This window comes from Oncorhynchus mykiss, chromosome 11 (assembly GCF_013265735.2).
Source record: "Oncorhynchus mykiss isolate Arlee chromosome 11, USDA_OmykA_1.1, whole genome shotgun sequence".
Taxonomy (NCBI): domain Eukaryota; kingdom Metazoa; phylum Chordata; class Actinopteri; order Salmoniformes; family Salmonidae; genus Oncorhynchus; species Oncorhynchus mykiss.
Window position 1 is genome coordinate 11,321,193 of NC_048575.1, and position 13,331 is coordinate 11,334,523.

Sequence of the window (13,331 nt, forward strand, 5' to 3'; positions counted from 1 at the left end):
ATAGTAGCCATTAGATAGTAGACGTTAGATAGTAGACGTTAGATAGTAGACGTTAGATAGTTGCCATTAGATAGTAGACGTTAGATAGTTGCCATTAGATAGTAGACGTTAGATAGTAGCCATTAGATAGTTAGATATTAGACGTTAGATATTAGACGTTAGATAGTAGACGTTAGATAGTTAGATAGTAGACATTAGATAGTTAGATAGTAGACGTTAGATAATAGCTGTTAGATAGTAGCCATTAGATAGTTTGATAGTAGACATTAGATATTAGACGTTAGATAGTAGACGTTAGATAGTAGCCATTAGATAGTTTGATAGTAGACGTTAGATAGTAGACGTTAGATAGTAGACGTTAGATAGTAGACGTTAGATAGTAGCCGTTAGATAGTTTGATAGTAGACATTAGATATTAGACGTTAGATATTAGACGTTAGATATTAGACGTTAGATAGTAGACGTTAGATAGTAGACGTTAGATAGTTAGATAGTTAGATAGTAGACGTTAGATAGTAGCCATTAGATAGTTAGATAGTAGACGTTAGATAGTAGACATTAGATAGTTAGATAGTAGACGTTAGATAATAGCTGTTAGATAGTAGCCATTAGATAGTTTGATAGTAGACATTAGATAGTAGACGTTAGATAGTAGACGTTAGATAGTAGACATTAGATAGTTAGATAGTAGACGTTAGATATTAGACGTTAGATAGTAGACGTTAGATAGTAGCCATTAGATAGTTAGATAGTAGACGTTAGATATTAGACGTTAGATAGTTAGATAGTAGACATTAGATAGTAGACGTTAGATAGTAGCCATTAGATAGTTTGATAGTAGACATTAGATATTAGACGTTAGATAGTAGACGTTAGATAGTAGACGTTAGATAGTAGACGTTAGATAGTAGACGTTAGATAGTAGACGTTAGATAGTTAGATAGTAGACGTTAGATAGTAGCCATTAGATAGTTTGATAGTAGACATTAGATAGTAGACGTTAGATAGTAGCCATTAGATAGTTTGATAGTAGACATTAGATAGTAGCCGTTAGATAGTAGCCATTAGATAGTTAGATAATAGCCGTTAGATAGTAGCCGTTAGATAATAGCTGTTAGATAGTTAGATAATAGCCGTTAGATAGTAGCCGTTAGATAGTTTGATAGTAACCGTTAGATAATAGCCGTTAGATAGTTAGATAGTAACCGTTAGATAATAGCCATTAGATAGTTAGATAATAGCCGTTAGATAGTTAGATAGTAGCCGTTAGATAGTTAGATAGTAACCGTTAGATAATAGCCATTAGATAGTTAGATAATAGCCGTTAGATAGTAGCCATTAGATAGTTTGATAGTAACCGTTAGATAATAGCTGTTAGATAGTAGACATTAGATAGTAGACGTTAGATAGTAGCCATTAGATAGTTAGATATTAGACGTTAGATAGTAGACGTTAGATAGTAGCCATTAGATAGTTAGATATTAGACGTTAGATAGTAGACGTTAGATAGTTAGATAGTAGACATTAGATAGTTAGATAGTAGACGTTAGATATTAGACGTTAGATATTAGACGTTAGATAGTAGACGTTAGATAGTAGCCATTAGATAGTTAGATATTAGACGTTAGATAGTAGACGTTAGATAGTTAGATAGTAGACATTAGATAGTTAGATATTAGACGTTAGATAGTAGACGTTAGATAGTTAGATAGTAGACATTAGATAGTTAGATAGTAGACGTTAGATATTAGACGTTAGATAGTAGACGTTAGATAGTAGCCGTTAGATATTAGACGTTAGATAGTAGACGTTAGATAGTAGACGTTAGATAGTAGACATTAGATATTAGACGTTAGATAGTAGACGTTAGATAGTAGCCATTAGATAGTTAGATAGTAGACGTTAGATATTAGACGTTAGAAGTAGACGTTAGATAGTAGCCATTAGATAGTAGACGTTAGATAGTAGACGTTAGATAGTAGACGTTAGATAGTAGACGTTAGATAGTTGCCATTAGATAGTAGACGTTAGATAGTTGCCATTAGATAGTAGACGTTAGATAGTAGCCATTAGATAGTTAGATATTAGACGTTAGATATTAGACGTTAGATAGTAGACGTTAGATAGTTAGATAGTAGACATTAGATAGTTAGATAGTAGACGTTAGATAATAGCTGTTAGATAGTAGCCATTAGATAGTTTGATAGTAGACATTAGATATTAGACGTTAGATAGTAGACGTTAGATAGTAGCCATTAGATAGTTTGATAGTAGACGTTAGATAGTAGACGTTAGATAGTAGACGTTAGATAGTAGACGTTAGATAGTAGACGTTAGATAGTAGCCGTTAGATAGTTTGATAGTAGACATTAGATATTAGACGTTAGATATTAGACGTTAGATATTAGACGTTAGATAGTAGACGTTAGATAGTAGACGTTAGATAGTTAGATAGTTAGATAGTAGACGTTAGATAGTAGCCATTAGATAGTTAGATAGTAGACGTTAGATAGTAGACATTAGATAGTTAGATAGTAGACGTTAGATAATAGCTGTTAGATAGTAGCCATTAGATAGTTTGATAGTAGACATTAGATAGTAGACGTTAGATAGTAGACGTTAGATAGTAGACATTAGATAGTTAGATAGTAGACGTTAGATATTAGACGTTAGATAATAGCCATTAGATAGTTAGATAATAGCCGTTAGATAGTAGCCATTAGATAGTTTGATAGTAACCGTTAGATAATAGCTGTTAGATAGTAGACATTAGATAGTAGACGTTAGATAGTAGCCATTAGATAGTTAGATATTAGACGTTAGATAGTAGACGTTAGATAGTAGCCATTAGATAGTTAGATATTAGACGTTAGATAGTAGACGTTAGATAGTTAGATAGTAGACATTAGATAGTTAGATAGTAGACGTTAGATATTAGACGTTAGATAGTAGACGTTAGATAGTAGCCGTTAGATATTAGACGTTAGATAGTAGACGTTAGATAGTAGACGTTAGATAGTAGACATTAGATATTAGACGTTAGATAGTAGACGTTAGATAGTAGCCATTAGATAGTTAGATAGTAGACGTTAGATATTAGACGTTAGAAGTAGACGTTAGATAGTAGCCATTAGATAGTAGACGTTAGATAGTAGACGTTAGATAGTAGACGTTAGATAGTAGACGTTAGATAGTTGCCATTAGATAGTAGACGTTAGATAGTTGCCATTAGATAGTAGACGTTAGATAGTAGCCATTAGATAGTTAGATATTAGACGTTAGATATTAGACGTTAGATAGTAGACGTTAGATAGTTAGATAGTAGACATTAGATAGTTAGATAGTAGACGTTAGATAATAGCTGTTAGATAGTAGCCATTAGATAGTTTGATAGTAGACATTAGATATTAGACGTTAGATAGTAGACGTTAGATAGTAGCCATTAGATAGTTTGATAGTAGACGTTAGATAGTAGACGTTAGATAGTAGACGTTAGATAGTAGACGTTAGATAGTAGACGTTAGATAGTAGCCGTTAGATAGTTTGATAGTAGACATTAGATATTAGACGTTAGATATTAGACGTTAGATAGTAGACGTTAGATAGTAGACGTTAGATAGTTAGATAGTTAGATAGTAGACGTTAGATAGTAGCCATTAGATAGTTAGATAGTAGACGTTAGATAGTAGACATTAGATAGTTAGATAGTAGACGTTAGATAATAGCTGTTAGATAGTAGCCATTAGATAGTTTGATAGTAGACATTAGATAGTAGACGTTAGATAGTAGACGTTAGATAGTAGACATTAGATAGTTAGATAGTAGACGTTAGATATTAGACGTTAGATAGTAGACGTTAGATAGTAGCCATTAGATAGTTAGATAGTAGACGTTAGATATTAGACGTTAGATAGTTAGATAGTAGACATTAGATAGTAGACGTTAGATAGTAGCCATTAGATAGTTTGATAGTAGACATTAGATATTAGACGTTAGATAGTAGACGTTAGATAGTAGACGTTAGATAGTAGACGTTAGATAGTAGACGTTAGATAGTAGACGTTAGATAGTTAGATAGTAGACGTTAGATAGTAGCCATTAGATAGTTTGATAGTAGACATTAGATAGTAGACGTTAGATAGTAGCCATTAGATAGTTTGATAGTAGACATTAGATAGTAGCCGTTAGATAGTAGCCATTAGATAGTTAGATAATAGCCGTTAGATAGTAGCCGTTAGATAATAGCTGTTAGATAGTTAGATAATAGCCGTTAGATAGTAGCCGTTAGATAGTTTGATAGTAACCGTTAGATAATAGCCGTTAGATAGTTAGATAGTAACCGTTAGATAATAGCCATTAGATAGTTAGATAATAGCCGTTAGATAGTTAGATAGTAGCCGTTAGATAGTTAGATAGTAACCGTTAGATAATAGCCATTAGATAGTTAGATAATAGCCGTTAGATAGTAGCCATTAGATAGTTTGATAGTAACCGTTAGATAATAGCTGTTAGATAGTAGACATTAGATAGTAGACGTTAGATAGTAGCCATTAGATAGTTAGATATTAGACGTTAGATAGTAGACGTTAGATAGTAGCCATTAGATAGTTAGATATTAGACGTTAGATAGTAGACGTTAGATAGTTAGATAGTAGACATTAGATAGTTAGATAGTAGACGTTAGATATTAGACGTTAGATATTAGACGTTAGATAGTAGACGTTAGATAGTAGCCATTAGATAGTTAGATATTAGACGTTAGATAGTAGACGTTAGATAGTTAGATAGTAGACATTAGATAGTTAGATATTAGACGTTAGATAGTAGACGTTAGATAGTTAGATAGTAGACATTAGATAGTTAGATAGTAGACGTTAGATAGTAGACGTTAGATAGTAGCCGTTAGATATTAGACGTTAGATAGTAGACGTTAGATAGTAGACGTTAGATAGTAGACATTAGATATTAGACGTTAGATAGTAGACGTTAGATAGTAGCCATTAGATAGTTAGATAGTAGACGTTAGATATTAGACGTTAGAAGTAGACGTTAGATAGTAGCCATTAGATAGTAGACGTTAGATAGTAGACGTTAGATAGTAGACGTTAGATAGTAGACGTTAGATAGTTGCCATTAGATAGTAGACGTTAGATAGTTGCCATTAGATAGTAGACGTTAGATAGTAGCCATTAGATAGTTAGATATTAGACGTTAGATATTAGACGTTAGATAGTAGACGTTAGATAGTTAGATAGTAGACATTAGATAGTTAGATAGTAGACGTTAGATAATAGCTGTTAGATAGTAGCCATTAGATAGTTTGATAGTAGACATTAGATATTAGACGTTAGATAGTAGACGTTAGATAGTAGCCATTAGATAGTTTGATAGTAGACGTTAGATAGTAGACGTTAGATAGTAGACGTTAGATAGTAGACGTTAGATAGTAGACGTTAGATAGTAGCCGTTAGATAGTTTGATAGTAGACATTAGATATTAGACGTTAGATATTAGACGTTAGATATTAGACGTTAGATAGTAGACGTTAGATAGTAGACGTTAGATAGTTAGATAGTTAGATAGTAGACGTTAGATAGTAGCCATTAGATAGTTAGATAGTAGACGTTAGATAGTAGACATTAGATAGTTAGATAGTAGACGTTAGATAATAGCTGTTAGATAGTAGCCATTAGATAGTTTGATAGTAGACATTAGATAGTAGACGTTAGATAGTAGACGTTAGATAGTAGACATTAGATAGTTAGATAGTAGACGTTAGATATTAGACGTTAGATAGTAGACGTTAGATAGTAGCCATTAGATAGTTAGATAGTAGACGTTAGATATTAGACGTTAGATAGTTAGATAGTAGACATTAGATAGTAGACGTTAGATAGTAGCCATTAGATAGTTTGATAGTAGACATTAGATATTAGACGTTAGATAGTAGACGTTAGATAGTAGACGTTAGATAGTAGACGTTAGATAGTAGACGTTAGATAGTTAGATAGTAGACATTAGATAGTTAGATAGTAGACGTTAGATAGTAGACGTTAGATAGTAGCCATTAGATAGTTAGATAGTAGACGTTAGATAGACATTAGATAGTTAGATAGTAGACGTTAGATAATAGCTGTTAGATAGTAGCCATTAGATAGTTTGATAGTAGACATTAGATAGTTAGATAGTAGACGTTAGATAGTAGACGTTAGATAGTTTGATAGTAGACATTAGATAGTAGACGTTAGATAGTAGCCATTAGATAGTTAGATAGTAGCCGTTAGATAGTAGCCATTAGATAGTTTGATAGTAGACATTAGATAGTAGACGTTAGATAGTAGCCATTAGATAGTAGACGTTAGATAGTAGCCATTAGATAGTTAGATAGTAGACATTAGATAGTAGACGTTAGATAGTAGCCATTAGATAGTTTGATAGTAGACATTAGATAGTAGACGTTAGATAGTAGCCATTAGATAGTTAGATATTAGACGTTAGATAGTAGACGTTAGATAGTAGCCATTAGATAGTTAGATAGTAGACGTTAGATAGTAGACGTTAGATAGTTAGATAGTAGACGTTAGATAGTAGCCATTAGATAGTTAGATAGTAGCCGTTAGATAGTAGCCATTAGATAGTTTGATAGTAGACATTAGATAGTAGACGTTAGATAGTAGCCATTAGATAGTTAGATAGTAGACATTAGATAGTAGACGTTAGATAGTAGCCATTAGATAGTTTGATAGTAGACATTAGATAGTAGACGTTAGATAGTAGCCATTAGATAGTTAGATATTAGACGTTAGATAGTAGACGTTAGATAGTAGCCATTAGATAGTTAGATAGTAGACGTTAGATAGTAGACGTTAGATAGTTAGATAGTAGACATTAGATAGTAGACGTTAGATAGTAGCCATTAGATAGTTAAATATTAGACGTTAGATAGTAGACGTTAGATAGTAGCCATTAGATAGTTAGATAGTAGACGTTAGATATTAGACGTTAGATAGTTAGATAGTAGACATTAGATAGTAGACGTTAGATAGTAGCCATTAGATAGTTTGATAGTAGACATTAGATATTAGACGTTAGATAGTAGACGTTAGATAGTAGACGTTAGATATTAGACGTTAGATAGTAGACGTTAGATAGTAGACGTTAGATAGTTAGATAGTAGACATTAGATAGTTAGATAGTAGATGTTAGATAGTAGACGTTAGATAGTAGCCATTAGATAGTTAGATAGTAGACGTTAGATAGTAGACGTTAGATAGTTTGATAGTAGACATTAGATAGTAGACGTTAGATAGTAGCCATTAGATAGTAGACGTTAGATAGTAGCCATTAGATAGTTAGATAGTAGACATTAGATAGTAGACGTTAGATAGTAGCCATTAGATAGTTTGATAGTAGACATTAGATAGTAGACGTTAGATAGTAGCCATTAGATAGTTAGATATTAGACGTTAGATAGTTAGATATTAGACGTTAGATAGTAGACGTTAGATAGTAGCCATTAGATAGTTAGATAGTAGACGTTAGATAGTAGACGTTAGATAGTTAGATAGTAAACATTAGATAGTAGACGTTAGATAGTAGCCATTAGATAGTTAGATAGTAGCCGTTAGATAGTAGCCATTAGATAGTTTGATAGTAGACATTAGATAGTAGACGTTAGATAGTAGCCATTAGATAGTTAGATAGTAGACATTAGATAGTAGACGTTAGATAGTAGCCATTAGATAGTTTGATAGTAGACATTAGATAGTAGACGTTAGATAGTAGCCATTAGATAGTTAGATATTAGACGTTAGATAGTAGACGTTAGATAGTAGCCATTAGATAGTTAGATAGTAGACGTTAGATAGTAGACGTTAGATAGTTAGATAGTAAACATTAGATAGTAGACGTTAGATAGTAGCCATTAGATAGTTTGATAGTAGACATTAGATAGTAGACGTTAGATATTAGACGTTAGATAGTTAGATAGTAGACATTAGATAGTAGACGTTAGATAGTAGCCATTAGATAGTTTGATAGTAAACATTAGATAGTAGACGTTAGATAGTAGCCATTAGATAGTTTGATAGTAGACATTAGATAGTAGACGTTAGATAGTAGCCATTAGATAGTTTGATAGTAAACATTAGATAGTAGACGTTAGATAGTAGCCATTAGATAGTTTGATAGTAGACATTAGATAGTAGACGTTAGATAGTAGCCATTAGATAGTTTGATAGTAGACATTAGATAGTAGACGTTAGATAGTAGCCATTAGATAGTTAGATATTAGACGTTAGATAGTAGACGTTAGATAGTAGCCATTAGATAGTTAGATAGTAGACGTTAGATAGTAGACGTTAGATAGTTAGATAGTAAACATTAGATAGTAGACGTTAGATAGTAGCCATTAGATAGTTTGATAGTAGACATTAGATAGTAGACGTTAGATATTAGACGTTAGATAGTTAGATAGTAGACATTAGATAGTAGACGTTAGTTAGTAGCCATTAGATAGTTTGATAGTAAACATTAGATAGTAGACGTTAGTAGCCATTAGATAGTTTGATAGTAGACATTAGATAGTAGACGTTAGATAGTAGCCATTAGATAGTTTGATAGTAAACATTAGATAGTAGACGTTAGATAGTAGCCATTAGATAGTTTGATAGTAGACATTAGATAGTAGACGTTAGTAGCCATTAGATAGTTAGATATTAGACGTTAGATAGTAGACGTTAGATAGTAGCCATTAGATAGTTAGATAGTAGACGTTAGATAGTAGACGTTAGATAGTTAGATAGTAGACGTTAGATAGTAGCCATTAGATAGTTAGATAGTAGCCGTTAGATAGTAGCCATTAGATAGTTTGATAGTAGACATTAGATAGTAGACGTTAGATAGTAGCCATTAGATAGTTAGATAGTAGACATTAGATAGTAGACGTTAGATAGTAGCCATTAGATAGTTTGATAGTAGACATTAGATAGTAGACGTTAGATAGTAGCCATTAGATAGTTAGATATTAGACGTTAGATAGTAGACGTTAGATAGTAGCCATTAGATACTTAGATAGTAGACGTTAGATAGTAGACGTTAGATAGTTAGATAGTAGACATTAGATAGTAGACGTTAGATAGTAGCCATTAGATAGTTAAATATTAGACGTTAGATAGTAGACGTTAGATAGTAGCCATTAGATAGTTAGATAGTAGACGTTAGATATTAGACGTTAGATAGTTAGATAGTAGACATTAGATAGTAGACGTTAGATAGTAGCCATTAGATAGTTTGATAGTAGACATTAGATATTAGACGTTAGATAGTAGACGTTAGATAGTAGACGTTAGATATTAGACGTTAGATAGTAGACGTTAGATAGTAGACGTTAGATAGTTAGATAGTAGACATTAGATAGTTAGATAGTAGATGTTAGATAGTAGACGTTAGATAGTAGCCATTAGATAGTTAGATAGTAGACGTTAGATAGTAGACGTTAGATAGTTTGATAGTAGACATTAGATAGTAGACGTTAGATAGTAGCCATTAGATAGTAGACGTTAGATAGTAGCCATTAGATAGTTAGATAGTAGACATTAGATAGTAGACGTTAGATAGTAGCCATTAGATAGTTTGATAGTAGACATTAGATAGTAGACGTTAGATAGTAGCCATTAGATAGTTAGATATTAGACGTTAGATAGTTAGATATTAGACGTTAGATAGTAGACGTTAGATAGTAGCCATTAGATAGTTAGATAGTAGACGTTAGATAGTAGACGTTAGATAGTTAGATAGTAAACATTAGATAGTAGACGTTAGATAGTAGCCATTAGATAGTTAGATAGTAGCCGTTAGATAGTAGCCATTAGATAGTTTGATAGTAGACATTAGATAGTAGACGTTAGATAGTAGCCATTAGATAGTTAGATAGTAGACATTAGATAGTAGACGTTAGATAGTAGCCATTAGATAGTTTGATAGTAGACATTAGATAGTAGACGTTAGATAGTAGCCATTAGATAGTTAGATATTAGACGTTAGATAGTAGACGTTAGATAGTAGCCATTAGATAGTTAGATAGTAGACGTTAGATAGTAGACGTTAGATAGTTAGATAGTAAACATTAGATAGTAGACGTTAGATAGTAGCCATTAGATAGTTTGATAGTAGACATTAGATAGTAGACGTTAGATATTAGACGTTAGATAGTTAGATAGTAGACATTAGATAGTAGACGTTAGATAGTAGCCATTAGATAGTTTGATAGTAAACATTAGATAGTAGACGTTAGATAGTAGCCATTAGATAGTTTGATAGTAGACATTAGATAGTAGACGTTAGATAGTAGCCATTAGATAGTTTGATAGTAAACATTAGATAGTAGACGTTAGATAGTAGCCATTAGATAGTTTGATAGTAGACATTAGATAGTAGACGTTAGATAGTAGCCATTAGATAGTTTGATAGTAGACATTAGATAGTAGACGTTAGATAGTAGCCATTAGATAGTTAGATAGTAGACGTTAGATAGTAGCCATTAGATAGTTAGATAGTAGACGTTAGATAGTAGACGTTAGATAGTTAGATAGTAAACATTAGATAGTAGACGTTAGATAGTAGCCATTAGATAGTTTGATAGTAGACATTAGATAGTAGACGTTAGATATTAGACGTTAGATAGTTAGATAGTAGACATTAGATAGTAGACGTTAGTTAGTAGCCATTAGATAGTTTGATAGTAAACATTAGATAGTAGACGTTAGTAGCCATTAGATAGTTTGATAGTAGACATTAGATAGTAGACGTTAGATAGTAGCCATTAGATAGTTTGATAGTAAACATTAGATAGTAGACGTTAGATAGTAGCCATTAGATAGTTTGATAGTAGACATTAGATAGTAGCCGTTAGATAGTAGCCATTAGATAGTTAGATAGTAACCGTTAGATAATAGCTGTTAGATAGTAGCCATTAGATAGTTTGATAGTAGACATTAGATAGTAGACGTTAGATAGTAGCCATTAGATAGTTTGATAGTAGACATTAGATAGTAGACGTTAGATAGTAGCCATTAGATAGTTAGATAGTAGACGTTAGAATAGGTAGTAGCTGTTAGATAGTCAGGTAGTAGCTGTTAGATAGTTAGGTAGTAGATGTTAGAAAGTTAGGTAGTAGCCGTTAGATAGTCAGGTAGTAGACGTTAGAAAGTTAGATGGTAGCCGTTAGATGGTAGCCGTTAGATGGTAGCCGTTAGATGGTAGCCGTTAGATGGTAGCCGTTAGATGGTAGCCGTTAGATGGTAGCCGTTAGATGGTAGCCGTTAGATGGTAGCCGTTAGATGGTAGCCGTTAGATGGTAGCCGTTAGATGGTAGCCGTTAGATGGTAGCCGTTAGATAGTAGCCATTAGATAGTTAGGTAGTAGCTGTTAGGTAGTAGCTGTTAGGTAGTAGCTGTTAGATAGTTAGGTAGTAGCTGTTAGATAGTTAGGTAGTAGCTGTTAGATAGTTAGGTAGTAGCCGGATCTCACATTCCACCCCCATAGCCTTAAGGGCTTTAACAGTCTGTCTGGCTGTCCAACCTCCACACACACCACTTTATTTCCCCCTGGGCCTGGGTCTGGGTCTGGGCCTGGGCCTGGGGGACTATTGGGAGTGATGGAGCACAGTAAGCCCTCTTGAATAGTGAGTCTGAATCAACAGGAAATTGAAAGGCCATGACAGAAATGTGAGAGAGCCTGTGTTGACTGCCGGAGAGGAAAGGAATTTGCTCACTGGGCACAGACGTCAGTTCAACGTCTAGTTTTGATTTACTTTTGTTCGAGTTGTCAACTAACGTGAATTCAACATGAAATCAACAAAAAAAGTCACCATGTCATTGTATTTAGGTTAAAAGTTGGGTAAATAAATATACAAATGCCCGTATGTTACTTTATTCAAATCCAATCAGTTTTCTGTGTTGATTCACATTGTTTTTTGGGGATTGAAATGATGTGGAAACAACTTTGATTCAACCAGTTTTTTGCACAGTGGGTCATGTTTCAACTCTCCTGTAGCAGGAGCTCTGGGTGACCAATGTGTCCTGTCTCCACTCTTCCTGTAGCAGGAGCTCTGGGTGGCCAGTGTGTCCTGTCTCCACTCTTCCTGTAGCAGGAGCTCTGGGTGGCCAGTGTGTCCTGTCTCCACTCTTCCTGTAGCAGGAGCTCTGGGTGACCAGTGGGTCCTGTCTCCATTCTTCCTGTAGCAGGAGCTCTGGGTGACCAGTGTGTCCTGTCTCCACTCTTCCTGTAGCAGGAGCTCTGGGTGACCAGTGGGTCCTGTCTCCACTCTTCCTGTAGCAGGAGCTCTGGGTGACCAGTGGGTCCTGTCTCCGCTCTTCCTGTAGCAGGAGCTCTGGGTGACCAGTGGGTCCTGTCTCCGCTCTTCCTGTAGCAGGACCTCTGGGTGACCAGTATGTCCTGTCTCCACTCTTCCTGTAGCAGGAGCTCTGGGTGGCCAGTGTGTCCTGTCTCCACTCTTCCTGTAGCAGGAGCTCTGGGTGACCAGTGTGTCCTGTCTCCACTCTTCCTGTAGCAGGAGCTCTGGGTGACCAGTGGGTCCTGTCTCCACTCTTCCTGTAGCAGGAGCTCTGGGTGACCAGTGGGTCCTGTCTCCGCTCTTCCTGTAGCAGGAGCTCTGGGTGACCAGTGGGTCCTGTCTCCGCTCTTCCTGTAGCAGGACCTCTGGGTGACCAGTATGTCCTGTCTCCACTCTTCCTGTAGCAGGAGCTCTGGGTGACCAGTGCTTCACTGTAAATGCACACTGCTTGCTTTTAACACACAATCTATCAGCATACATATGCAGTACTAGACGGTCATGAACATGAGTAGTGTTGCCTGATATGTTTAGAGCTTGGTATGTGAGGCTTGGTAGGTATATATGCTTGAAATTGTATTTGTCTCTCTGTGGTTTGGTAACCGTTTGACAAGACATTGCATGTTTTCAGTGTGAGTTCTGTTGGGATTGGGGAGGAGGCATATTGCTTCCTGGCTGTGTGTGATGCAGGCGGACTGACCCAGAGAAGGGGAGGCGGACTGACCCACAGAGAGAGAGGCGGACTGACCCAGGGTTGACACAGGTTATTGATGGCCCTACATTTTTCATCTCAAAATCACTCCTCTCTTGTGGAGGATGAACAGTGTATCTATCTGAAGGACCTGACCACCTCTGAGCTGCTATGGGTTTCAGAGGAGGGTTGTTCCCTGGCTTGTACCCCCTCTATAATCACTGTTCTCAGAGCAGTTCTGCTGTTTTTAATTGAGCTGAAGTCGCCCTGACAAAGCAGCTCAATGTC

At 35.0% G+C, this 13,331-nt stretch overlaps 1 protein-coding gene across 10 annotated transcripts in view; it reads left to right on the forward strand.

Annotated features, from left to right (window-relative positions):
* Nucleotides 1-13,331, forward strand: part of LOC110535264 (receptor-type tyrosine-protein phosphatase mu) — a 319,507-nt gene that overhangs the window by 142,861 nt on the left and 163,315 nt on the right. The gene's annotated exons all lie outside the window — the stretch shown is intronic.